Consider the following 26,400-nt stretch of genomic DNA (forward strand, 5'->3'; position numbering starts at 1 on the left):
AAGAACGTGAAATGTCAGAATAATAGTAGAGTGACTTATTTCAGCTTTTATTTCTTTCATCACATTCCCAGTGGGTCAAAAGTTTCTGGTAGCCTTCCACAAGCTTCCCACAATAAGTTTGATTTTCCCATGATGTCAAGCAAATAGGCACAGAGTTTGAAGGTAGGCCTTGAAATACAGGCACAAGTACACCTCCAATTGACTCAAATGATGTCATTTAGCCTATCAGTAGCTTCTAAAGCCATGACATCATTTTCTGCAATTTTACAGTTTGTTAACAAGAAAATGTGTGGAGTGCTTGAAAAACGAGTTTTAAAGACTCCAACATAAGTGTATGTAAACTTCCGACTTCAACTGTACATGGTCTACACAGACTGAGACAGAGGTGCGCTGTTGCGTCTTTCTGTAGGCACGTGTCTCGCTCAAATGAACTGTTAATATTTCTATATTTTATTTGGACAGGCAAGGTCGTGCGGTAGGGTGGGCCAGGCCTCCTAAGGCCCACCAGGTAGATGCCTCCGGTTGGCTCTGGTGAGACAGAAATTATTTAAATGTTATACGGTTGCGACTGTATGTATGCTTTGGCGTATGCAGGCAAGGGAATGTCATAAGGATTTGTTTTTGTTAGCGGCTACATGTACGACTATTGCAATGAGAATTGTAGGGATTTAATATTTTTGTTTCTCCTTAATTGCCAACGTGTGGACTCCCTTGTCTGTCACCATCTAAGAGCCAGGTCTGTTGGCATCGACAGCATGCAACATATTTCAACCAGATCTTCTTCAGGCAATGCAACATGACTGTGAGCAGGAGGTCTAGAGGATTAGAAAGTGCAGAGCACCAATCTACTGTATCTATCTATCTACATCAGTGATAGGGGATCGGGGTCTCATGAAGGAAATGCACAGCAACAGTCCAAACCACAGAAAGGGTTAACAACGGATGTACCTGTACTGTTGTTCAGTCTCATATTGACTCATTTCACTCACTGTGTTGTGAAGCGAGGGGAGGCTGAGAACAGAATGAGAAGGACAATAGAAGGAGAAGATAGGCAAATACAGTGCGGCAAAAAAGTATTTAGTCAGCCACCAATTGTGCAGGTTCTCCCACTTAAAAAGATGAGAGAGGCCTGTAATTTGCATCATAGGTACACTTCAACTATGACAGACAAAATGAGAAAAAAATCCAGAAAATCACATTGTAGGATTTTTAATGAATTTATTTGAAAATTAAACTTGCACAATTGGTGGCTAACTAAATAATTTTTTGCCCCACTGTAGATAGAGTGAAGAGTTTTGGCTTCAACTCCCAGTTTGATTTTAAACTGAAACCTTTTTTGATCTTTGTCTTTCCAAGTCTTCGACAGGGACTTCACATTAGGTGGTTACAGTGTAACACCTGATCGTATGGCAACGTACACAAACAACAATTATCCAAAATCATCTAGATAGCAAGCCAAGAAAACCTCACTTTCTTCCCACCATTTCCCCTAATATTCTAAATTTGGAGAAATGGAGAGATATGGTGTGAGAGATTATGGATCTGTTTGTGTGTGTGTACTTGTGTGAATGCATGCACTTGTGTATACAGCGCAGTCAGAAAGTATTCAGACCCCTTGACTTTTTCCACATTTTGTTAGGTTACCGCTTTATTCTAAATCTACATACAATACCCGATAATGATGAAGCAAAAACAGGTTTTTAGAAATGTTTGCTTCTTCATTTAAAATAAAAACAGAAATATCACATTTACATAAGTATTCAGACCCTTTACGCAGTACTTTATTGAAGCACCTTTGGCAGTAATTACAGCCTTGAGTCTTCTTGGGTATGACACCACATGCTTGGCACACCTGCATTTGGGGAGTTTCTCCCATTCTTCTCTGCAGATCCTCTCAAGCTTTGTTAGGTTGGATGTGGAGCATTGCTGAATAGCTTAATTCAGGTCTCTCCTGAGATGTTCGATCGGGTTCAAGTACGGGCTCTGGCTGGGCCACTCAAGGACATTCAGAAACTTATACCGAAGCCACTCCAGGTCATTGTCCTGTTGAAGTTTGAACCGTCGCCCCAGTCTAAGGTCCTGAGCACTCTAGAGCAGGTTTTCATCAAGGATCTCTCTGATGAGTCCAAATTTTTTATTTTTGGTTCCAACCGCCATGTCTTTGTGAGACGCTGAGTTGGTGAACAGATGATCTCTGCATGTGCGGTCCACCATGAAGCAAGGAGGAGGAGGTGTGATGTTGTGGGGATGTTTTGCTGGTGACACTGGTGACACTGGCGCTGATTGATTTATTTAGAATTCAAGGCACACTTAACCAGCATGGCTACCACAGCATTCTGTAGCGATACGCCATCCCATCTGGTTTGCGCATAGTGGGACTATCATTTGTTTTTCAAAATGACAATGACCCCAAACACACCTCCAGGCAGTGTAAGGGCTATTTGACCAAGAAGGAGAGTGATGGAGTGCTGCATCAGATGACCTGGCCTCCACAACCACCCGACCTCAACCCAATTGAGATGGTTTGGGAGGAGTTGGACCACAGAGTGAAGGAAAAGTATCCAACAAGTGCGCAGCATATGTGGGAAATCCTTCAAAACTGTTGGAAAAGCATTCCAGGTGAATCTGGTTGAGAGAATGCCAAGAGTGTGCAAAGCTGTCATCAAGCCAAAGGGTGGCTTCTTCGAATAATCATAACATTTAAAATATATTTAGATTTGTTTAACACTTTTTTGGTTACTTCAAGATTCTATGTGTGTTATTTCATATTTTTGATATCTTCACTGTTATTCTACAATGTAGAAAATAGTCCAAATAAATAAAGACCCTTGAAAGAGTAGGTGTTCTAAAACTTTGACTGGTACTGTATGTATGTGTGTGTGTGTGTGCATGCATGTGTCTGTGTGTGTAATGGGAAATGGGATACCTAGTCAGTTGCACCACTGAATGCATTCAACCCAACCACTCTGAATCAGAGAGTTGCGGGGGACTGCTTTAATCAACACCCACGTACTCCGGGGTGCAGTTGTTGTTGGGTTTTAACTGCCTTGCTCAAGGGCAGAACGGCAGATTTTTCCACCTTGCCAGCTCTGGGATTCAAACCAGTGCCCTTTCGGTTACTGTCCCAATACCTGCCGCCACATTATTTTGAGGTGTCTTGCTCTATCCCTGTCTATCCCTATTTTGAGGTGTCTTGCTCTATCCCTGTGCAGCTGTGCCTTGCCTGAGCTCTGTTCTATTCCGTGTAGAGCGGTGGGATGTTGGGTTGGGTAGGAATGCAAGGACACATGGAGGGACCAGTCCCACACACTCACCACACACATACACACAAACACACACCACACCGCATATGAATCAAAAACCCAACTCCAGTTCAGTTCATTAACTGCTCTGTCATCTCAAAGTCTCTCACACCACTCTATAAATACCTTACTTTCCCCAAAAAATTTGTTTTCCCTTTTTTTCAGCACATGAAAATGCTTCACTGCATCTTCCAGTTCTTTCTGATGTGGGCTCTTTATTTTGTACATTTGAACAAAACCACACAATGGTGGTTCTGCGTCTAGAATATTAAAACATTCTCCAGGGGGAAGACAAAAGGTTTGAAGTTTTAATAGGGTAGTCTTAAATAAAACTCCTCTTTGAGTTTAACAGCTATATAATGTGGGACAGTTATGGGTTTAGTTTCTAGTTGAATTGCAACTTCTTTTCTGTTACGGTCCGAGAGATGGGGGGCTGAGGTCTGACTGGTATGCCTGGTATCCACAACACTGGGTGAATCCCAAATGGCTCCCTATTCCCTATAGAAACCTTTTGTCTCTCTACAACATCTTTATGATCTAAAACATCTTTATGAGATTATTAATTGAGGTGTTTTCACAGCAATACAAACACAGACACAGAGGAATAAACACAATGGGATGAAATGTTGCATTAAAGTCATCAAAAGCCTTTGCTTTATCGACCAAAACTAAATCTAGACAACAGAAGGATCAGATTTAAACATAAAGTAAACATCTATAAAGGTTGTTTCTCTGAGTTGTTCTTTGCTGCATGGTACTCTTGGGTGACTCAGCACATCAGCAAGGAGAAAAGGAAACACTGGACATTGTTGGTCACCGCCTTTCAAATTGTGTTGCTTTAAGGGGGGGAGCGGTCTAACTTGCACCTACCTACTGTGACTACATGAACTTTACAGAAATCATGTGATCAAAGGTCGACTGCAAGTTTCTGCAGTTGCTCTTCACCAACTTCGCAATAGAGCCTATTGTGAAGCAGTCATTAGTGTATTTTGTTTGACTCAAGCGAACGTGACCAAAGAAGTGACTGAAACAGGAACCAACTTTGCCGCAATTCACGTGTACAGTGGATATGCTCTAATGATGATATTTGAGGCTTTCTCTCTCACCACTTGATTGATATTTTCCGTTTATGAGACTGTGATCTGGGGGTTGGAGACATGTTTATTCCGACATTAAAAATAACAACTTTTATAAACAATGGTAACACTGCTATGTTGCACTGAGCCTTGCTGTTGGAAAACCACATCAGTGTCCGACTTTTCGGCTGTCGCAGACACACCTCCACCGACTTCACTCCTCTACAGCCGGTTGCTTTCGCCTTACCACTCAATGGAGCCCCATGACTCTTCCAATCTTTCCCTCCTTTTACACACATACTGGGCACCCCCCTCTGGTACATACTGGTATTACATTGTTTCAATAGACCATCTTTCACAGTCATGACACAACTCATTTTTCTTGGTGATGCCGCCCAGGTGAATATATGAAGAGATTTTTCACAATTCATCTTTCCTAGATGCATCCTCTCTCCTCTCCTCCATCTCAAAACGCATTGGAGAAGAAAGTCTGAGGGGCGGGACCATGGACCTTCTCCTTCAATACGGTTGAAGGAGGAAAAAAAGAGAATGCAACAAATCGTCACAAGACGAATTGAGCCATGGACTAACTGGCTGATGTTGTACTTAATTTAACACCAATATCTAGGGCCTTGCTATAGATATGACCACACGCGCACACACACACACACCCACACACACACACACACACACACACACACACACACACACACACACACACACACACACACACACACACACACACACACACACACACACACACACACACACACACACACACACACACACACACACACACACACACACAAGCACGTTGTTGGTAGGATCTCACACACACACTGATAGGATACAGTGTAAACTGAGTCATGTGCTTTCTGCTCTATGAGAAAACGTCAGTTCAGTGAGCTGCTGAAGTGTTGAAGTGCTTTCTAGAATTTTGAGTTGATGTCTAATAATACGACATTAAGGACTTTTAACCTCCCAAACAACCTGGCGTGTTTGTGTGTGTGTGTGTGTGTGCATGTGTGTGTGTGCATACGTGCATGCATGTGTGTGTAGTCATGTGTGATTGCGATTGTGAGCGCCTGCCATATGTGAGCATGCTAGCAACTGTGTGTATGTGGGGGCGTGTGTCTGTGTGTATGTGTGTGTGTGTTCTAGCAACAGTGCATTTATGTGTGTGTATTTGTATGTGTGTGGTGATGTGCGTGTGAAACAGAGCCAACACCTCAAAAAATCTACTAATTAAACTGTGTGAAAAGGGCAGAACCACCGCACCAGAGAGAGAATATGTGCATGTCATTACTGCCTGCATTGCTGACACTGACCCAGATCGAAAAAAAAAAAAGAACAGAACAAAGAAAGAGTGAGAGAGAAGAGAGCGGGAGAGAGTGTGTGTGCATGTGTCCATGCACACGTGTGTGTGGCAAGGGATAAAAAAAAAGAAATAAAAAAAATCTATGGAATAAAAACTCAAATTCAACTAGAAAAAAAGGGTTCGGTTTAAAAAGCAAACTGGGAGTTTAAGAGTATCTTTGAAGTATATCACAAGCCCTGTGACTGGGATTAGAGCTGTGTTAAGTCGAAGCAGAAGTTGTGTGCCTGGCCATGGGGCTTTGATGGCTGTGCTGTGGTGTTTGAAGTGGTTAGCAGAGGGATGGGAGCAGCGTGTGGCGTCAGTGGGACAGACGGGAGGCAAGGGGGGGAGGGCAGGTGGGAGACATGGGAGAGTTAGGGAGGGGGAGGGAGGGGGGAGAGGCAGGGTGGCGACAGCACAGGGCTGGGGAGCGGGGGGTGGAGGAGAGGTAGAGTGTGGGGAGACCCAACCATGGTAGCTCCGGGGGGGAGCCAGGGTGGCGACAGCACCGGCTGAGGGGGATTCAACCAGGGTGGAAGGAGAGTGAAGGAGGGAAGGGGAGTGAGAGAAAAGGGATAGAGAGAAGGAGGGAGGAGGAGAAGGAATGCTAGAAGAAGAAGAAGAAGAAGAAGAAGAAGAAGAAGAAGAAGAAGAAGAAGAAGAAGGCTGAGTGCGTGCCACTGCCGGCTGGGTGGTTTTCAGATCCAGGATCTGGGACCAGGCACAGTCAGAGCTCTGATATCATCCACACACACATACTGTGATGATGCAACCATCCTCAGATACACTTCCAATACGTGGTAGAACCCTTCCCCTCCAATGTGTGTGTGTGTGTGTGTGTGTGTGTGTGTGTGTGTGTGTGTGTGTGAGTGAGACAACTGCTCCATGACCACCGTGACAAGAGCCTGAAGAAAATTTATTATAGGTTTCAATATGTGTTCTCTCTACCTATGACGGAAAATCCTGCTATTAGGTACCATGACGAGTGCATTAAAAAAGTAATTTGGGGTTTCATATTCATGTTAGCTATACTGCAACTATACATTTTGCTTACGTTGGGCACCCCTGTGAGCTCTCTCAAATTTGTTTGATTTCTCAATAAAAATCAATAAAGGTAACTGTTTTACGTAAGCAATTCAATTCCTCACATGTCAGATAATCCTGTTATTTCACAGTGATAACCAGAGGTTCCCTTTCAGTCAGTTGGTCAACTCGGTACAACAGCTAATGGGGAGTTTGCTCGCTAGCGCCCTCTACTGAAAAACATTAGAATCATGCCTGACAATGCCAATGAACACCGTGCCTCGCCTGAAGTCTTCCACAGCTGGTACAGTATTTTTTTGTGCACGTGCACGGGATCACTTCTCACTTTTCACAGCGTGGTAGCCAGGGCACCATACACCAAAAGAGCAGAGAATTTGAGCTTCGCGCATTAATGCTCTTAGTTGTTGTGGAAATCGACACACTATGCTGTTTGTTTTCTGCATCTAAGTCATATCGCTGAGTCAATCTTTACAGAGGGTCAATTTGTTAGTTAGGCCTGTTTAGCCTCGCTAACTTGTTGTAAGTAAAATGACAAGCAGGCTGTTAAGTTCAGGACCTTGCCCACAGTCACCTGGTTTCACAGTGTCTTTGAATGGTACTCACGAGTGTTGCTTTGTATTTCTCATCTGGGTGCATGCTCAGGCTTCCCTGGATCGAACTAGCTTGTGCGACAACTGTTGCTGGCTGCGTCCAAGCTCACTCGATAGGCATAGGCATGTGGCCTTCCTTAGAAGGCTTGGTGGGACTGAAGTTGACTGAAGTTGACCTTCCTCTCCTGAGTGCCTGTAACTCTGTGGAGCTGGCTGACATCTTGTTCTCCTTCAGTGTTTACACAGGACTCATGTTCGGATGACAACGCGTTTGTTTTCTGAGACAGGCTTCGGGGTCACTCATTGAGCTATGTCGCCGAGCGGCTGTTTCCGCCCCCTAAAAGGCAGAATGCGTCTTGGTTTGGTGGGAAATAACTGCCACTGGTGCAGGCCGCAGTCAAATCAAATCAAATTGTATTTGTCACATGAGCCGAATACAGGTATTACCGTGAAATCCTTACTTACAAGCCCTTAACCAACAATGCAGTTCAAGAAATAGAGTTAAGAAAAGATGTACTAAACACACTAAAGTAAATAAAATAACAATAATGAGGCTATATACAGGGGGTGCTGTTACCAAGTCAATGTGCAGGGGGTACAGGTTAGTCAAGACAATTTGTACATGTAGGTAGGGGTAAAGATAATAAATAAGATAATAAACAGTGAGTAGCAGCAGTGTAAAAACAAAGCGGGGGGGGGGGGGGGGGGGTCAATATAAATAGTCCGGGAGGCCATTTGATTAACTGTTCAGCAGTCTTATGGCTTGGAGGTAGAAGCTGTTAAGGAGCCTTTTGGACCTAGCTCTGGTACCACCTGCCATGTGGTAGCAAAGAGAGCAGTCTATGACTTGGGTGACTGGGGTCTTTGACAAGTTTTTGGGCACTGCTTAGCTCCGCTTGTCTCTTTTTCCAGACTTTGTCGATGAGCTAAAGACCTTAATGGGACCCAGCCGCATTCAGCAAACCTGATGTTGCATGGGTCTCCCACTTCATGGATGTGGAGGGGATGGAGGGGGCAGGGCTTGTCTACACGCCTCCGGGGGAAGGGAAGCTAGCTGGCTACCTAGCTCCGTTGGCTAATAAAGGGATGGCTAACCATAACCCGTCACTGCCGAATAAGCGTAATCGTTTTTCGGGGGAGCAGCACTGGGCCCAGGGGGGTGGTGGCCAAGTCCCTGAACACGATCACAATGCTGCATGTTTGCCAGACTGAGCTGTTGGCTGACCTGGCCATGGTTCTGGCTGCCCCATGCTGAGCTCCTAGATGTTCCGTTGCGCATGTCCCTTGGCATGGGGGCTACCGTGGATGGGGCAGCGGCAACTTTGATTGACTTTGTCGCAGGTTACGCCCAAGGGTGAAGTGAAAGCTGGTCCCTGTGAGGAGCTGGGAAGGCAGCAGCCCTTGCTCAGCTAGCGCAATGAGAGTGGAGGTGGCACGGACTGGAGCTCCCCTTTTCCCCCCTCCCCAGATGTTCGCTGTGACAACGGTACCCCCAAGTGGCACTGCCAATCAGGGGAAGACACTGGTAGCCGAAGCCCTCGAACCCAGACTGGACCGAGCTTCAGGCAAACTCGGCCCTTAAACACATGATTTCTACCCCAAGTGTTCACTGGTGTCAAGAATGCTGTGTCCTCCATGTGGGCTTAATAAAAAGAGTCCCTTCCCCACAGATAGACACTCAGTGGTTGAGAGTGGTGGAAATAAAAAAACGCATGAAAAAAAATCCCAAATTCTCCTAATCCACAAATTGACGTTCGGCCCCTTCAGATGGCACTTTACTCGCTGTCTATGTCGAAGCCCTGTATTATGCAAACAGTGACGTTGTGCGTCCCCCAGGTTTTCACTGAGTCATCACGTCGACTGCTCCCAAGACCTCAGCCCGTTTTGAGGGAGGAGGTTTCTTCCCTTCTCCAGAATCAGGCAATCCAAGAGGTTCCTATGTAAGAGGTCCAGGAAGGCTGGCACAGCCAGTATTTCCTTGTTCCTAAAAGAGATGGGACTTTGACTCCCATTTAAGCCTGCGTGCCCTAGAGAAGCAACATCAGGGTCTACACATTTTGTGTTGTTTCTCTCCTTCAACTAACACTACTTATAACTGTAGTCACTGACTGTCAAAGGACCTTAAATGTGCTACACATAGAATTTCTCCCCTATGTGGAAGTTAGGCAAATTGAAACAGCACTAGCCTGCATTCAAAAATATATCCCCCCTCCCCCGCATCCCATTTCCCATTAACATGGTGGAGACTCATGCTTGAGCCTTTTACTTTCGGGTTTTAGTCCACCAGCTTCAAACATGTGTAAAAACAATGTTTTTTTAATTGAAAATATATTTCACATCGATTTAGATGGTACAATGATTCCCTACACTATTCAGTGCCTGTTTTCTCACATTACCTGACATTACCTGGATTTTAGCAACCAGGAAATTACAGAGCGCCCCAGTTTCCACTGGACAACACAGCCGCAAAGTCAAAACAGCTTTCGCATTTTGACTATAGAAGCCGGCCTGGCTTAAAATCAATAGGCGAATCGCACATCCAAACACAATACTGGCGGCTAAGTAATACTGTGAAACCCTATCATTCCACTATTACTGCAGATATATTATAGACATTTTCAGAAATTACATTGCAAAAAAAAAAAAGAATCCTATGTGTAGAATCTTTAAGCCTTAATTTCTCACACACAGTTTCCTGTTCCCCCTATCATACCTGAACTACACTGATCATTAGCAATGATTATCTAATCAAAATGTCTCGTCTTAATTCTGTAGAAAGCTGAAAAAAGACCTCCTTCTGCAGTTCAATCCATTCACAACATTACTGTTTGTATTGCTCTCTGCTATTGATTAGCAGTTAGAACTTCTTCGGTTAAAACATATCCTTAACCACAGATCTAGGGTCAGATTATCCCTAACCAGATTATCTGACTCTGTATCAGTGATTATGAGCAGCAACTTCGACCTATTTAGTTAGAATCAAGCAAATTGTAACAACGTAGCACAAGAGTTGAAGCGCTTTTCAATATATAAAGAAATATGTGTGACATTGTGGTTGGGAACAGCAACTTCTACCTACTCCGTTAGAATCTGTCAACAAAACAAAAAACGTTATTTAACTAGGCAAGCCAGTTAGGAACAAATTCCTATTTACAGTACAGATGGCCTAATTGCTCTACATAAATACAAATGTGTTGTTCAGGTAAGCCCCGCTGAATTGCACCCTACTCACCATAAAGTGCAAGAGTTTTGACCATGGCTCTGGCCAAAAGTAACACCCTATATATTGAATAGAGTGCCATTTGGGATGCACAGTCTTCCTTTATCAGTAATACCAGGGCAGCTGATGGAATGTGTTCTCTCCCTGTAGGTGGGAGTGAGGGCACGGCAGAGCAGCTGGTCTACAGGGCAGCTAGTGTACAGAGCATATCAAGGTGGTACCTGTTGATCACAGGTACTGAGAGGTAGGAGTAAAGTACACCTAACAGTCAAGTCTCTGCCAAATGACACGCTCTCTCACTGTCAGCTCTGAGTTCACCTGAACTGCACTGTAGCAAAACCTCAGAAACGGGTGTGTTTGTATGTGCATGTGTAAGTGAGAGTGCGAGAGAAAACTGATGAATAGGTAAAGAGGGAGAAGAGAGAGGAGAGAGAGAACAAGCGATAGGGGGAACAATGAAAGAGAAGGATTGAGGGAGAGAGACAGACAGGGACATAGAGGGAGACACCAAGCAGCAAACATTCACAGGGCCATATTAACAAATCATAGGCGCCTGTTTTTTTTGGGGGGGGGGACTCAGTCAGGCTCTCAACCTACTGTTGACAGTTAGAATACACAAGGTGCATTTTTAAATGCTGTTACGCATCAGCAGTTTCTCTTATGTCACTCAATTAGCCATGTCAGCTAAAATTGATAAATGAGTCTAGTCTTGTAGTAAAAATGGCCGAATACCGACCGGGCATGCAGGGCATATGCCCAGGGGCCCTGAATTCCATGGGGCCCCCATTCATTTTTTGTTAGTCGCTCTCACTCCATAATGTCACAGTGGAATTATGTTTTTAGAAATTTTTACAAATTAATTACAAATGGAAAGTTGAAATGTCTTCAGTTAATAAGTATTCAATCCCATTATGGCAAGCCTAAATAAGTTCAAGAGTAAACGTAAAAATGTGCTTAACAAGTCACATAATACGTTCCATGGACTCACTGTGTGCAATAATAGTTAACATGATTTTTGAATGACTACCTAATCTCTGGACCCCACACATACAGATAATTGTAAGGTCCCTCAGTCAAGAAGTGGATTTTAAACACAAATTCAACCATAAAGACCAGGGACGTTTTCCAATGCCTTGCAAAGAAGGTGTTACACGGAGTGGAACAGGGGAACCCAAGAGCAGACTCAGATTAGGAGACTGGGATGAAGCAACCAAGGTATTTATTGAAACACAGGAAGAAGATGGAGTGCAGGCCAGGGGAAGCTTGGGTGGGTTGCATGAAACCAGGTGCGAAGGCTAAGGCTGGAGCGAGAGGAAAATAGCGTCAGGCAAGGGAAAACAGGCCCAACAGGATCTTAACAGGAACAAACGGCAAGAAACATAGACTGACTGAGCAGAGATTACGATCTGGCAGCGTGGAAGTGGCAGGGATGAGTATTTGTGGAGGTCTTGATTATGGAACAGGTTGCAGTTGGTGGGGATCTGCTCTCACTCCTGCCCACACAATCACACAGATAGGGAGAGAGTACTGGGGTAGTCGCGGCAGGTCAAGGAGACACATGATGAGCAGCAGAGGGCGTTGCCGGAGCAGATGTGACAGAAGGGTACCTATTGGTGGATGGGTAAAAAAAAAGCAGACATTGGATATATTTTTAATTTAATTTTTACCTTTATTTAACTAGGCAAGCCAGACTTCTTAAGGCTAGGCGTCCCGCTAGTGGGACAACTTCCGGTGGAACTGGAGGGCGCACAATTCAAATAAAAATCATAAAAATTATGGATATTAAACATGTAGGTACATACAAGTGTCTTAAAGCAGTTAAACGTTTAAATTCTTGTTAATCTAACTGCACTGTGTTACACGGAGCAGCACAGGGGAACCCAAGAGCAGACTCAGACCAGGAAACAGGAATGAATGAACCAAGATATTTATTGTAACACGGGGAGAGATGAAGTGCAGGTCCAGGGAAGCTTGGATGAGTTGCAGGAAACCCGATGTGGAGGCTGAGGTTGGACTGAGCTGGGTTGGGACAGGGTAAACAGGTCTGGAGGGGAATCCAAGGGAGTGATGATGAGTTGAATTCAGAACAGGGTAGCAGAGTGGTGAGATGTGGAACAGGAGACAGGAACCAGAGTCAGAGCAGAAAAACTGCAGTGAGATGAGAAACAGCGTCAGGCAAGGAAATAGGCACAGCAGGATACAGGATCTTAAATAACAACAAAAAGCTAGAAGCAGGACTGACTGAATGGAGATTACGACTGCTCTGACTCCAGCACACCTGTCTCCAACCACACAATCACACACAGAGAGAGAAGAAGAGGGAGAGGGAGAGAACTGTGGGAATGGCTGCAGGTCAAGGAGACACCGGATGTCCACTAGGGGGCGTAGCAGGAGCAGATGTGACACACCATCCGATTTACAGTAGACTTTAAAGTGAAAGCACGCCATGCGATTGTTTGAGGACGGCGCCCCACATCAAAATATTTTTCCACCAGTACAGGTTTCATAAATTCACAAATAGCGAATAAATATTCACTTACTTTTTTTGTCATCCAAAGGGTCCCAGCTACAGCATGTAGTGTCGTTTTGTTAAAATCCTTCTTTATATCCCTAAAAGTCTGTTTAGTTGGCGCCATCGATTTGAGTATTCCACTCGTTCAACATGCAGAGAAAGGAATCCAAAAAGCTACCGCTAAACTTTGTTAAAACAAGTCCAAATACGTTTCTATATAATCCTTAGATACCCTAAAATGTAAATAAAATATAATGTTTCATACGGAAAGAAGTATGTTCAATAGGAAAACGATATTAGCAGGTGTGTCCTCTTCGTTTCGCGTGCATACACAAATTTACGTTGATCAGCCCTACGTTTTGGAAGAAACAAGCCTGAAACCTTGAACAAAGACTACTGACACCCAGTGGAAGCTATAGGAATTGCATACTGGGAGTGTCACGTTCTGACCTTAGTTCTTTTGTTATGTCTTTGTTTTAGTATGGTCAGGGCGTGAGTTGGGTGGGATGTCTATGTTCGGTTTTCTATGTTGTGTTTTGAGTTTGGCCTGGTATGGTTCTCAATCAGAGGCAGGTGTCGTTAGTTGTCTCTGATTGAGAATCATACTTAGGTAGCCTTTTTCCACCTGTGTTTCGTGGGTGTTTATTTTCTGTTCTGTGTTTTGTATTTCACCGTTCAGGACTGTTTCGTTTCGTTCTCGTTGTTTTTGTTTTGTGTTCATATAATAAATACAATATGGACACTTACCACGCTGCGCATTGGTCCTCCGATCCTTCTTACTACTCCTCCTCAGAAGAGGAGGACGAGAATCGTTACATGGAGCTAGATTGGGGTCTCAAAAAAAAATCCGGTTGTTTTTCTTTGGATTTTCTCCTACCATATCTATTGTGTTATAGTTCCCTACATTATTTTAACATTTCTACAAACTTCAGAGTGTTTTCTTTCCAATGGTACCAATTATATGCATATCCTGGATTCAGGGCCTGAGCAACAGGCAATTTACTTTGGGCACGTTAGTCGGGTGGAAATTGAGAAAAATAGACCCTAGGCTGAAGAAGTTTTAAGAACATATTCTTATTTACAATGGTGGCCTACACCGGCCAAACCCGGACAACAACCAGTTGTGATACAGCCTGGATTCAAACCAGGGTGTCTGGCACTAAGATGCAGTGCCTTAGACCAATGGGCCACTCCCTTCGAGCATGGTGAAGATATTAATTAAGCTTTGGATGTTACCTTCAATACACCCAGGCACTACAAAGATACAGGCGTCCTCCCAAACTCAGTTGCCGGATAGGAAGACAACCGCTCAGGGGCCATATGAGGCCAAAGGTGACTTTAAAACAGTTAGAGTTTAATGGCTGTGATAGGAGAAAATTGAAGATGGATAAACAGACATTGTGTTTACTCCACAATACTAACCTAAATGACAGAGTGAAAAGAAGGAAGCTTGTACAGAATAAAAAATATTCCAAAGCATGCATCCTGTTTGCAACAAGGTAATAAAGTAATACTGCAGAAAATGTGGCAAAGCAATTAACTTCTGTCCTGAATACAAAGTGCTATGTTTGGGGCAAATCCAATGGAACACATTATCGAGTACCGCTTTCCATATTTTCAAGCACAGTGGTGGCTGCATCATGTTATGGATATGCTTGTAATTCTTAAGAACTGGGGAGTGTTTCAGGATAAAAAATAAATGGAATGGAGTTTTCCTAGAGGAAAACCAAAATCAGTCTATTTTACACCAGACACTGGGAGGACAATACCCTAAAACACAAGGTTAAACATACGCTGGAGGTGCTTACCAAGACGTCAACGAATGTTCCTGTGTGGCCATGTTCCAGTTTTAACTTAATCTGCTTCAAAATCTATGGAAAGACTTGAAAATGGTTGTCGAGCAACCAAATCTCGCTTAAGTGCCCCCAAAAGGCTTGGGCCGGCCCTGAATAAAAAGGCTAGGTCTGGCCCTGTCTCTCCCTCAGTTACACACATAGGCCCCTTACCTCTTCTCCTCCCCCATCTGATGATTAGCAGAGCGGCAGGCTGTCTACACTCATTGAGAGCGGGCTCCTAAGTCCTCCTGTGGTTGGCAGTTGCAGTAAAAAAATATATATATACAGTGCCTTGCGAAAGTATTCGGCCCCCTTGAACTTTGCGACCTTTTGCCACATTTCAGGCTTCAAACATAAAGATATAAAACTGTATTTTTTTGTGAAGAATCAACAACAAGTGGGACACAATCATGAAGTGGAACGACATTTATTGGATATTTCAAACTTTTTTAACAAATCAAAAACTGAAAAATTGGGCGTGCAAAATTATTCAGCCCCCTTAAGTTAATACTTTGTAGCGCCACATTTTGCTGCGATTACAGCTGTAAGTCGCTTGGGGTATGTCTCTATCAGTTTTGCACATCGAGAGACTGACATTTTTTCCCATTCCTCCTTGCAAAACAGCTCGAGCTCAGTGAGGTTGGATGGAGAACATTTGTGAACAGCAGTTTCCAGTTCTTTCCACAGATTCTCGATTGGATTCAGGTCTGGACTTTGACTTGGCCATTCTAACACCTGGATATGTTTATTTTTGAACCATTCCATTGTAGATTTTGCTTTATGTTTTGGATCATTGTCTTGTTGGAAGACAAATCTCCGTCCCAGTCTCAGGTCTTTTGCAGACTCCATCAGGGTTTCTTCCAGAATGGTCCTGTATTTGGCTCCATCCATCTTCCCATCAATTTTAACCATCTTCCCTGTCCCTGCTGAAGAAAAGCAGGCCCAAACCATGATGCTGCCACCACCATGTTTGACACTGGGGATGGTGTGTTCAGGGTGATGAGCTGTGTTGCTTTTACGCCAAACATAACGTCTTGCATTGTTGCCAAAAAGTTCAATTTTGGTTTCATCTGACGAGAGCACCTTCTTCCACATGTTTGGTGTGTCTCCCAGGTGGCTTGTGGCAAACTTTAAACAACACTTTTTATGGATATCTTTAAGAAATGGCTTTCTTCTTGCCACTCTTCCATAAAGGCCAGATTTGTGCAATATACGACTGATTGTTGTCCTATGGACAGTCTCCCACCTCAGCTGTAGATCTCTGCAGTTCATCCAGAGTGATCATGGGCCTCTTGGCTGCATCTCTGATCAGTCTTCTCCTTGTATGAGCTGAAAGTTTAGAGGGACGGCCAGGTCTTGGTAGATTTGCAGTGGTCTGATACTCCTTCCATTTCAATATTATCGCTTGCACAGTGCTCCTTGGGATGTTTAAAGCTTGGGAAATCTTTTTGTATCCAAATCCGGCTTTAAACTTCTTCACAACAGTATCTCGGACCTGCCTGGTGTGTTCCTTGTTCTTCATGATGCTCTCTGCGCTTTTAACGGACCTCTGAGACTATCACAGTGCAGGTGCATTTATACGGAGACTTCATTACACACAGGTGGATTGTATTTATCATCATTAGTCATTTAGGTCAACATTGGATCATTCAGAGATCCTCACTGAACTTCTGGAGAGAGTTTGCTGCACTGAAAGTAAAGGGGCTGAATAATTTTGCACGCCCAATTTTTCAGTTTTTGATTTGTTAAAAAAGTTTGAAATATCCAATAAATGTCGTTCCACTTCATGATTTTGTCCCACTTGTTGTTGATTCTTCACAAAAAAATACAGTTTATATCTTAATGTTTGAAGCCTGAAATGTGGCAAAAGGTCGCAAAGTTCAAGGGGGCCGAATACTTTCGCATGGCACTGTATATATACTACATACAGTTGAAGTTGGAAGTTTACATACACTTAGGTTGGAGACATTAAAACTCGTTTTTCAAGCATTCCACAAATTTTCTTGTTAACAAACTATAGTTTTGGCAAGTCGGTTAGGACATCTACTTTGTGCATGACACCAGTCACTTTTCCAACAATTGTTTACAGACAGATAATTTCACTGTATCACAGTTCCAGTAAGTCAGAAGTTTACATACACTAAGTTGACTGTGCCTTTAAACAGCTTGGAAAATTCCAGAAAATGATCTCATGGCTTTAGAAGCTTCTGATAGGCTAATTGACATAATTTCAGTCAATTGGTGGTGTACCTGTGGATGTATTTCAAAGCCTACCTTCAAACTCAGTGCCTCTTTGCTTGCCATCATGGAAAAATCAAAAGAAATCAGCAAAGACCTCAGAAAATAAATTGTAGACTTCCACAATTCTGGTTCATCATTGGGATCAATTTCCAAATGTCTGAAGGTACCATGTTCATCTGTACAAACAATAGTACGCAAGTATAAACACCAGCTGTCATACCGCTCAGGAAGGAGATGCGTTCTGTCGTTCTCTCTATTATTATTCTGACATTTCACATTCTTAAAATAAAGTGGTGATCCTAACTGACCTAAGACATATAATTTTTACTAGGATTAAATGTGAGGAAAACTGAGTTTACTAGGATTAAATGTTGTGAAAAACTGAGTTTAAATGTATTTGGCTAAGGTGTATGTAAACTTCCAACTTCAACTGTATATAATATATACTGTGTTTTATTTATATATCTATATAATGCCTCTTGGGGCACCTACGGGCCTGGCCCCAGGGGCTTCACCCACTGTAAACCCCTGCATTAATCTGGCCCGGTACATCCATGTCCACTCCAAGCAGGTGTAATGTTTACAGCACTGTTGGGGTGATCAAGACAAACGTCCTGAGCAAATGCCCACCTGTTGCTCTCTCTGTTGATACAGTCTAGATCAGAGCAAGATCCTACCCACAACATGCCCATCCAACCTCTAGTTCAACATCTAGTTCCCTTGCTAGTCAACACTGACATCAGCTTAGTAAACAAGTCAGTTAGGTGAAGTTTGGTTAGTTAGGTGAAGTGTTCACCTCTCACTCTCTCTCTCTCTCTCTCTAGCTCTCTCTCTCTTTGTTCTTCTCTCTCTCTCTCTAGCTCTCTCTCCCTCTGTCTGTATCTGTCTGTCTCTGTCGTGCTCTCTATCTCTAAATTCAATTAAATTCAAAGGGGCTTTAATGACATGGGAAATATGTTTACATTGCCAAAGCAAGTGAAATAAACAAGAAAAAAAATAGAATAAAAAATAAATAAAAAAACAACAATAGAAATGAACAGTTTACGTTGCAATCACAAAGGTATGAATAATATGAAGGCATTTCAAATGTTTTGTTAATAGCTTTGTCTCTCTGTCTTTCTTTCTCTATCTCTATCTCTCTCTCTCTCTCTCTCTCTCTCTCTCTCTCTCTCTCTCTCTCTCTCTCCGGCACCCATCTGGGTCTTGTAACACATGACAGCTGAAGTAGGGTTTCCACGTTTAATTTGAGGTGTGATTAAACGGCACATATCTATAAATTGGCAGTCAGCTAGTCAGCCAGCCAACCCTAGCCGGCTGGCTGTTTGAAAAGCCTCTCTCTGCTAAACACATGTACATGCAACACAGTCTGCAAAGTTAATGCAGATTATTTTCACCTGCATGGGGCATTCAGGATGGAGCATCCAAAATAGCAACCCCAAATGGGACGTGTTGGCAAAGTTGTGTCATTGCAGTGGTAGCAATTGTCCAATTTGTGTAAATGTATCAATATGATGTAGATTTTTTATCTTCATACTGAATGAAAATAGCTACATCTAAATGAGTGAGAGACAACAGGAAATACAGTTGAAGACTTGAAGGTGCGAATATTGCCTATGACAGTACACACACCTCCCCAGTTATGTTATCTGTGAGATCTACTGGTCCCTGCTACAAAAAAAGAAAGAAAATAAATGCTGCTCGAGTTGGTCCTCAGTTCTATCCAATTCTGCTCTGTTCCTACCAAACCCCCTCCACCCCTCCTGCGCTCCTTCACTCCATCCCTCACCCCGACCACAGCACTTGATCCACTCTTATCCTCCTCCTCTCCCTCCATCCCTCTCGCTCACTGGGTCTGATGCCTGTGTCGAGCCTCGTGAAGAGGGCTAGTAAATAGGGCCTGGTGCCTGGGCTTGTTGCTGTCTCACTCTCCCCTGGTCTTGCCTTCCTACCACTGTGGGAATCTGGCCTAACTCAGTGCTGCAGCTACGCAATTTGAGAGTATCTTACAAGCAGCTTAGTGATGAGTAAGTCTGTATTTCATATTACAGCACACCTACTGTAATAGAAATACATTATCAAAGCAAGTACTGTGTGATGACAAACAGTACAATACCTTAGAATTGACTGTATTATACTGTAAAAAGGTAAATGCTAGCATAATCAGAATGAATTAATGAACGGATGATTGAAATTCATCGAGGGGAGGGGTTTGTATTTCACAGCATTTTACTGTAATTACAAGGGACTGGTGCAAGCAGGTTGGCTGCTAGGTAAAGTGTTTACACATCACAACATATTATTGAATATTTGGCGTTTTATATCACCTTAACAAAGGCTTCCAAATTTCAAAAATAAAATTGTATTGGTCACATACACATATTTTAGCAGATGTTATTGCGGTTGTAGCGAAATGCTTGTGTTCCCAGCTCCAACAGTGCAGTAATATCTAACAATTCACAACAATATTCACAAATCTAAAAATAAAAGAATGGAATTAAGAAATCTATTAGGATGAGTAATGTCGGAGTGTCATTGACTAAAATACAGTAGAATACAGTATATACATATGAAATGATTCAAACAGTGTGTAAACATTATTAAAGTGACTAGCGTTCCATTATGTGCATGTCTATGTACATAGGGCAGCAGTCTATAAGGTGCAGGGTTGAGTAGCCGGGTGCTAGCCGGCTAGTGATGGCTATTTAACAGTCTGATGACCTTGAGATAGAAGCTGTTTTTCAGTCTCTCGGTCCAAGCTTTGATGCACCTGTACTGACCTCACCTTCTGGTTGATAACAGGGTGAACAGGCCATGGGTTGGGTAGTTGATATCCTGTGACAGGATGGCCTTCCTGTGACATCGGGTGTTGTGGGTGTCCTGGAGGGCGGGCAGTGTGCCCCCGGTGATGTGTTAGGCAGACCGCACCACCCTCTGGAGAGCCCTGCGGTTGCGGGCGGTGCAGTTGCAGTACCAGGCCGTGATACAGCCCGACAGGATGTTCTTGATTGTGCATCTGTAAAAGTTTTGAGGGTCTTAGGGGACAAGCCAAATTTCTTCAGCCTCCCGAGGTTGGAGATGCGTTGCTGCGCCTTCTTCACCACACTGGCTGTGTGGGTGAACCATTTCAGATTATCAGGTGTGTACGCAAATGAACTTGAAGCTTTTTACCTTCTCCACTGCGGTCCTGTTGATGTGCTCCCTCTGCTGTCTCCTGAAGTCCACGATCATCTCCTTTGTTTTGTTGACTTTGAGGTTATTTTCCTGGCCACTCCGCCAGGGCTCTCACCTCCTCCCTGTAGGCTGTCTCATCATTGTTGGTAATCAGGTACTACTGTTATGTTGTCTGCTAACTTGAGGATTGAGTTGGAGGTGTGATTGCCACGCAGTCATGGTTGAACAGGGAGTACAGGAGGGGGCTGAGCATGCACCCTTGTGGGGCTCTGTGTTGAGGATTAGCGTAGTGGGGGCAGCCCAGGACCCAGGTGCACAGAGTTCAGACCCCAGGGCCTGAGCTTAATGATGAGCTTGTAGGGTACTATGGTGTTGAAGGCTGAGCTTTAGTCAATGAACAGCATTCTTACGTAGGTGTCCCTTGTGTCCAGATGGGATAGGGCAGTGTGCAATGCAAGGGCGATTGCATCGCTTGTGGATCTAATTTTGTACCTTTATTTAACTAGGCAAGTCAGTTAAGAACAAATTCTTATTTTACAATGTTGGCCTACCCTGGCCAAACCCTCCCCTAACCCGGACGACACTGGGCCAATTGTGATACAGCCCAGGATCAACCCAGGGTCTGTAGTGACACCTCTAGCACTGAGATGCAGTGTCTTAGACCGCTGCGCCACTCAGGCGGATGTGAGTGCCCTGATCTATTGGGGCGGCTAGCAAATTGAAGTGGGTCTATGGTGTCAGGTAAGGTGGAGGTGATATGATCCTTAATGACAGAATGATCAATATGATCCTGATGGCAGAAGTGAGTGCTACAGGGCGAAAGTCATTTAGTTCAGTTACCTTTGATTTCTTGGGTACAAGAACAATGGTGGACTTCTTAAAGCAAGTGGGAACAGTAGACTGGAAGTATATGTAAACACTCCAGCCAGCTGGTCTGCGCATGCTCTGAGGACTCAGCTAGGGATGCCGTCTGGGCCGGCAGCCTTGCGAGGGTTAACACGCTTAAATGTCTTACTCACGTCGACCACAAAGAACGAGAGCCCACAGTCAGTCCATGGGAGGGTGTTGCGTCGGTGGCACAGAAGGTGTTTAGATTGTGGCAGCGACTACAGGGCAAACAGACCAAAAGGACATGGCAAAATGCTCAACCATTTCATGTTCAAGACTTGCTGCAACTCTAATCTGTCCCCTATACATTTTCAATTGATGGGGCACTACAACCACATAGGAGTTAAATTGGTACTGCATTCTCACTAACAGGTGCAACAAATATAGCCTCTTACAAGGCACGCCTCCAAATATATTAATGAAGCAGAAACAACAATACCATACACCCACTAGTGGTCAAAAAGTTTTAGACGCTCTAAATATACTATATGCACTGTATTCTGTGGGGTGGAATTAGAGTACCATTCAAAATATAGTAATTTTCCCACAGTGCACCATAATTCATAGTATGCTGCAGTTAACTATTTCAGAGTTGTTTACTTTTGATATTTACCTAAAATTACCATATAAATTAAAGTTTTTCGTTACAGTGCTGATATAGATATATAGACTTTCACTCACTCTGCTGCTCATATAATACCACACCATCTCCCTCTCTCTCTCGCTCCCTCTCTCTCTCTCTCTCTCTCTCTCTTTTCTCTCAATGTGTTTTTCACTCATTACGACTCTCTCTCTTTCTCCCTTCAATTCTCTCTCCTGTACTCATGCCCCCTGTGACAATTCTGTGCCAGAGAAAGACACATTTGGGCACACACACACACACACACCACACACACATACGTGTGTGCACATGCACACACACAGCTGGGCCCCAGCTGCACACAAAGACTGGGGTTTGGAAATCAATGAAGGAGAAAGAAGAAAAAGTGGAAAGAGTTTAAATAAATTGGCACTTGACAAAAGAAGAAACCGAGAAAGAGTGAGTGAGGGAAAGAGAGAGAGAGAGAACTGTGAGGAAAAAGTTAAATTGACTATCAGCTCAACAGTACAGTACAGTTGTAAATGAATCCAAGATCAAGTAGTAAGGTAAAGAGGCCAAAGGGGGGGGGGGGGGGGGGGTGGGAGAGTTCAGAGTTCAGAGACTACTCAGAGACAGTGCTGTGAGATATAATATGTGTACACTTCATGAATGTAGTTATTTATTTAGGCAATGTTATTGCGATGCCATGCATTATAATGCACCACACACCGTTCACGAGGCATTACAAATGTGCGTATATGCATTATGAAGAAGGTATTCGTAGGAAGTGTTAACAATGTCACACATGGAGTGCAAACCTGTACCTGCATCACCATGCTTACAACCATTCTCATATCAAACTAGGGAAGTCACATCTTATTGAAATTGTACACCATTTTCAGTGAGACTTGTCTACATAAATACCCTATAACATGATCTCCTGCATTCTGGAGACAATAGACAGCAATAATCTAAACTTTGGTTGATATCTGTGGACATTGACTGTTTTATTTGGAAGACAGAGACTGTAATCAATAAGCGTCTTGGAGACAGAAGAAACGACGTCGTAGCATCTCTTTTTTTGGACAGACACTTTAATCCCTGTCTGTTGAGTTAGTGTTGCCAAATTCATTTGGTTATATATGGGGCCCCACTTCTCACATACACATTCTCTCCAGAGGTTTCCGCACACACACACACGCATGCACACACGCACACTCAAGCACACACGGCTCAGAGAATGAAAGCTACAAAAAAAGGGAGATACTGCAAAAAATAAATACTCCCATCACCTGATCATTCTTTAGACGGCAATTAAAAATGTCCCTTCACCATCTCTTGCCATCAATATTTGTCTATGAAGCAAACTATGCAAATATACATTGTTAAAAAAATCTTCGAAAATGTAGAATATTTAGGACTGTTTTCATGTATGTTCTTTTCTAACTTCCATCTGTTGTGCATTTGCATTAAGTCCTGTACCACCACAAGAGGAAACATCAGCAAACATCTGAGGCGGCAATGTGTCGGAGCCATTTCACCTCGTCTTGTTGTGTGAATGAACAAAACACATATCCCAGGCATTATAGTCCTCTAAGTCGTATTGAATTCAGTCACAAAATTGTGTTTGCAAAACCACCTCCTTTTCTGTTTCATGGTAGGAATATCTCCTTGATAGTAGTTGCGACAGTCACAACACCATTTCACTTTCAACTATAGCTGACCCCTAAATCCACAAAGAAAAGTAATTGAACTTATTTGTCTCAGAAACAACGAGCAAGTTCTGACCGTGCCTCTAAACACAACATGCATCATCAAATTATACACACCTCAATCTCTTGGTTTGATGAGAGGAACTTCCCTGATCTACAAGTAATGTGGTGGTTGCTGTTTCTAGTTCCTTGTTAGTAATTACGGTAATATGTCTTCTTTTTTTTTTACTATCTTTACGTTAGTGTGAGTAGAACTGTGAAAAGGAGGTCCTGGGAAGACGGGTGCTATATTTAACAAGGAGGGGACAGTGATGGGAGCACGCACGCAACCACACACATCTCGCTCTGCATCAAAATTGGGGAACACTCCTAGCAGTCAACTGTTGTGTGTAGCCTTCATCTCATCACAGCCATAGTTAAAGTCAACATTGCATGAATTTAACAGTAGCCTACAAGCAGCCCAGTGGCAAATAAAATTAAGTACACCTGCTGTAATTGAAATACGGTAGCAAAGCAAGTACTGTGTAATGACACAAAGTACAATACCACAACATTTACTGTATGATATTGTAAAACAGTAAATGCTACCGTAATCGGAATGAATTAATGAATGGATGAGGAGGGGTTTGTATTTCATAGTAGAGGCTTAACAAAGGCTTCCAAACTTGCAGTGACTACAGGGCAAAACAGAACAAAAGGACATGGCAAAATGCTCAACCATCTAAGGTTTAAGACTTGCTGCCACTCCAATCTGTCTCATATACATTTTACATTGACGGGGTACTATAACCACATAGGAGTTCAATTGGTACTGCCTTCTCACTCATGGGTGCATCAAATATAACCTCTTGAAGGCACACCTCCAAATATATTCATGAGCCAGAAACAAAGCCATGGAGGCATGCCAAGCATTTTTTTTAATGCTCTTCTACTTGTCAGTGTTCCAAACAGGACATTACCTACTTTCTACCTAAACATGCTAACACCATCTGATAGAATTCATAGCAAGCAGTGCACTGGAACGACATTCAGATGAACTGGAATGACATTCACTCTCATGGGATGGGTGGCCGAAAATAAGTAACTGAAAGCCACACCCCCAATAAGTCATGAATATGACCGTACTGAGGCATATGTCACTATGTTTCTATGGCTATACGCACCATGCCATTGCCTTCTTCATCTGTCCATTTCGCAAAAAGACAGCTCAAAATCCTGAGTGCAAAGCAGCTGTCTAAGGCACTGCATTGCAGTGCTAGAGGCATCACTACAGACCTGGGTTCGACCCCAGGCCGTATCACAACCGGCCGTGATTGGAAGTCCCATAGGGTAGTGCACAACTGGCCCAGCGTTGTCCGGGTTAGGGGAGGGCTTGGCCGGGGTAGCTCGTCATTGTAAATAATAATGTATTCTTAACTGACTTGCCTAGTTAAATAATGGTTCAATAAAATACAATTAAAAAACAATCCAGTGCCTTTATCACAGTCAACACCTACAGTATATTTTAGCTGTAAAAAATGCTACATTTCTCCCAGCCTCATGGCAAAATGTGTAGAATAGCACGTAATTATCTATAAAACTGCACATTTTCCTTTCTGCCCAATGGCAAAATGTGTAGAATTGCAGGAAATTAGCTTTAAAACAGCAAATTCTTCTCTCAACCTCATGGCAAAAAGTGTAGAGTAACATAAAATTATCTATAATACTGCAACATTTTCTTGTTGCCCCATGGCAAAATGTGTAGAATTGCTTCTGCTACTGTACCATGCACCACTAGTGGTCAAAAGGTTGTTGGAGCTCCAAAGATAAGGTATCATGATAAAGCGATTCTTTCCCCCACACAACATTTCCCATAATGCATTTACAGTGTTCTGAAGTAAAACGTTTCAGAGTATTTTATTGTTGATAATTCAAAAAATTGTAGTATAATTTACAGTTTCTCATTACTGTGTGTGTGTGTGTGTGTGTGTGTGTGTGTGTGTGTGTGTGTGTGAGAGAGAGAGACCCTATCTGACCCACTGTAGCACTCTCTGGCTTCAGCTCCACTTGTCACTGTTAAGTGATTGACATCATCAGTTTGATGAGAAGCTATTCAGTATTTACATATGAAAACACTGAGCTACCTCAGTAATAACCTACATACATTACAAATAGATTGTTATGCATATGCATGTTTTAATTGTAGACTACGAGTGTGGGGAAATGAGGTAGGACTTGGATATCGCATTGGTACATCTATGAAATGTAGTTATTTTTGTTTGTTTGAAAATACAGTTAATCAAATAGATGAATATATTAACTTGCAATACTCGCGCAAAAAAAAAAAAAGAATTGTATATTATAATACAATGCGTTTTTATTTGGTAAAGGAGTAAAAAGTATTTATCTGTTCTATTTTTCAACTCATTTGAATGATGTTATTCTTAATAATTTGCTAAATATAAATGATGCAGGAATACGATTATCTATTTTTGATCAATGTATCACAATAGTAGGCCTCTTAGGATTTTTGTAAATAATCGTTTCATTTGTTTGTATATCTACCCTGTCCAACTCAGTCCCTTTGCTCTTTGTGTCTTTTGTCGTGTCTAGAATAAACGGGTTTTAATTCTGTTTGGGTGATATAACCAATACAAAGCTTTTAATAATTGTAACATATGTTTCAATTGAGTTATTATGTTCAAAACCAGTTATTATTATGAGCGCAATGATCACTGTAAACAAAATGTAAGCCTGTTATTCATTGTTGTCTTGGAGGAAATATTGCTTGCGACCTGTTGCATTTCAAATGCTGCTGTTCATGTCTATCCCGTTCTTCTTTACAATATACTTTACACGTGTTTTAAAATAAATACTCCGATATACTACAACA

Source organism: Oncorhynchus clarkii, chromosome 7 (assembly GCF_045791955.1).
Source record: "Oncorhynchus clarkii lewisi isolate Uvic-CL-2024 chromosome 7, UVic_Ocla_1.0, whole genome shotgun sequence".
NCBI lineage: Eukaryota > Metazoa > Chordata > Actinopteri > Salmoniformes > Salmonidae > Oncorhynchus > Oncorhynchus clarkii.